Genomic DNA, 3,521 nt, shown 5'->3' on the forward strand with positions numbered 1-3,521 from the left:
AATCACTTTGCTACAAATTGCCTTGAAGAAGAAGCATAACCTAGTTATGGTTCCTCGAACTTTTTTAGGTAGAATTGACCGTATTCCAATAGGCAAGGAATGCTCCATAAGTACATGACAATCATGAGACTTAAGACCTTTTAATTTGAGGTCTTTCATTGATATGAGGTTCTGAATGTTGGAAGAGTACCCTTCTGAAACTTTAACATATGAATAAATTTACAAAATTCCATTTTCTCCTTCCTCGACAAAGTATAAGCTGCTGGAGGTAGAAATGTACTTTTTCCCTTCATTGTCGGCCCCAATTCCTCTCTTATTCCCATACTAACCAAGTCCAACCTTGCATTCAAGCCATCTTTGGTCTTACCAGGAATATTGAGTAAGGTACCAATGAGACTTTCAAACACGTTTTTTACAATATGCATAACATCGAAGAAATGTCTTACATATAATGAACTCCAATATGACAATTCAAAGAAGATTGATCTTTTCTTCCATCCACTTATAACAATTTCTTTTGCAAAAGGTTTACCAAAGTTAGTATTCAAACTCTTTAGCAAATAGTTTGAATTAGTTAGTATATCTAAACCATTAAATTTCCCTAGAATTAATTACTAATATGTGAAGTAAGTTTTTTAAACTTATTTTGAAGTAAGTGGATCCCCTCTCATATTATATATATATATATATATATTATTTAATTTCTTCAAATGACACTTGGCAAACATATTGACTGTTTCATAGTTATTGGATGATCAATCCAACAATAAATTTTTAAGATAGTAATTTGACCTTGTAAAACTCATGTGCAATTCATGTGGTACTCATTTGCCATTCATGTGCAATTCTCAACAAAACTTTTATGATGTTTCAACTATCGATTCAAGAATGTGTTGTTATTTTTTAGCATACTTGTTCAATATTGATCCATATTCTTAACAAAGATGATATTCAATCTTTTCAGTATATATTCTTCATCAGGTGGAAAAGAATATGTTGATCATGAGTTTCTCGAATGATATTTACCAAATGTACTAGGCCACAATTCATGTAAAGAAAAGAAGTTAGATTTTGGCCGAACTTTGAAATTATAATTGATACAAATTCGTTTAGGCCACAACACATACGACGCTAGAAAATCATAACCCCGAAAGGAATGTCCAAAAACCTATTGAAAAAAGAAGATAAATATGAGTGTCAACTATTCAAATGTATGGTGACTTTCAACTTGTGCTTATATCCTCCTTTTTACTAAACAAATTACAATTTTGGAAATTAATATTTCATTTTGCCTCGTAGTTGTTTGAACAATTACTTAAACTTTGTTTGAAAGCAAATGCAACTTACATGTCTGTCGGTGAAAAGTGAAAATGAGTTATAACTATTATATAAAATGAAATATTAATTTTCAAAAAGCTGTAATTTGTTTAGTATAAAAGGAGGATATAGGTGCAAGTTGAGAACCAAATATATTTGAATATTTTTCAAAGAAAATAACACAAATTAAATGACAAAGTTGATGCTCATATCTATATTCTTTTTTTCAAGCTTTTGGTCTTTCCTTCGGGGAGTATGATTTTCTAGCATTGTGCATTTTGTGGCCTAAGGGAGTTTGTATCAATGAAAATTTCAAAGTTCACCAAATACATGAATTCTTTTCTATACACAACTTGTGACCTAGTACTAAGATATAATATTAATGCCCTAAATATATAAAAGTCTGGACTGTAAGGCTATTTAAAATCTTATTCTGCAATAAAACATTTAAGTAGATACATGCCTACCATTAAATAGCCACACATAATACTAATAATTAAATTATATTTTTGTATATCTATTTTATATTAAAATTTCTTATATAATATTGTATAAATATTAAAATAGTATGATATAAATGTTAATATATAATATAATTAAATATGCTGACTTATTAGATTTATACATTTCTTAGATAGTCTAAAGTCTAACATGTTAAGCTAAATATGTTTTTTCAGTATCTTTAAGCTCACATGTTTATGAGAAAACTTAGTCTAACCTAAATTATTATAGGTTAGATGATAGACACATCATAGATGGTTTGGTCTATTTCCATTCCTAATTGGGGTGCAATAAATATAGTTTTATATGAATTACTTTGGTATTTGTATAATGGACTTATAAAATGTGTACCAAAAAATATTGATGGACTTATAAAATAGAAAAAAAATTGAAAATGAGTTATATTTTACCCTCGAGAATAAAATATCTCCTCATATAAAAAGATAATTTACCTTCTTAAATTCACTAGTATTTGACATGTGTCTTATTTCCTTTTCTTCAAGAAGTTTTCATTTTAAAAGAAAAAAATAAGACACATGTCAAACACTGAATGAATTTAAGGAGATAAATTATCTTCTAATATGTAGTTTATTCTCTTTACCCAGCTTCATTTTCTTAATTTCCCAACATTATAAAGAGGAACTTAAATAGATAACTATAGCACCAATTATGATCATTTTTGAGTGAAGGTCGACCATTCCAATACCAACAACGTTGCTTAACCTAATTGTTAGAATCCTAATTTTTATATTGAACATAATATCATAAGCTTGATTGTTTTTATATTATTATATATAAAAATATATTTTATTAACAAAGTTAAAAGTTAGTTATTTGATCTATATACTTTTAACTCTTGTATTTTTTTATTGACATTATGTTTGGTTAGAGTGAAAAAAGAAAGAACGAAAGAAAAAGGAGAGAACATAGAAGGAAAATATTGTTTTACATTATTTGGTTAAGGAAATAAAAACGTTATAGCGTACTAATTTTTATATTATTCCATTATATATATTAGCATGTTGACAGGCACTCCCGTGTCTGTACCCGCTTTCCTATTGTTTGTAACGTATTGTAATTGAATATATTTTTTAAAATTGAACATTCGAATAGTTTAGTAACCCACGTTTATTTTTATTTTTATAGGTAAAGTGTATGATTAAAACATAATCATTGAAATAAATCCTAATATATAAAGTCTTCAAGGAATGCTTGTGAAGTGCATTCTTATCTTTGTAATAATGATTGCACAAAGTAATAGACATGATAAATGAGTAATGAATTTTCTTTGATATGAGGAAATTCAGAAATATTTTAATGTTTAGAGTGTTGTTATTGAATATTGAAGCCATAATGTCGAATTATATTGGAGAAGTCAAAATTTAAATATTTTTTATAGGAAAAATAAGAGGTAATTTGGCTGATGTAAAATAATTTTTTATAGAAATATGAAATGTGTACATAATTTGTAATTGAATTACAAAAAGGCTGTAAGATAATAATTGAATTAATTAAGTAAAGAAGAAAATAATAATGTGTAATGAAAGTAATAATGACAGTGTTCTCAATACTACACCTTATTAAGAAATAACTTTGAAACTAAGAAACAAACCATGAAGAAATAGGGACTATTATGTAGAGTAGAAAAGACGACATTGTGAGCTTGTGAATCTCATTACATGTGTGACTGTTGAGAACCGTTG

The sequence above is a fragment of the Lupinus angustifolius genome, chromosome LG09 (genome assembly GCF_001865875.1).
Source record: "Lupinus angustifolius cultivar Tanjil chromosome LG09, LupAngTanjil_v1.0, whole genome shotgun sequence".
Taxonomy (NCBI): Eukaryota; Viridiplantae; Streptophyta; class Magnoliopsida; order Fabales; family Fabaceae; genus Lupinus; species Lupinus angustifolius.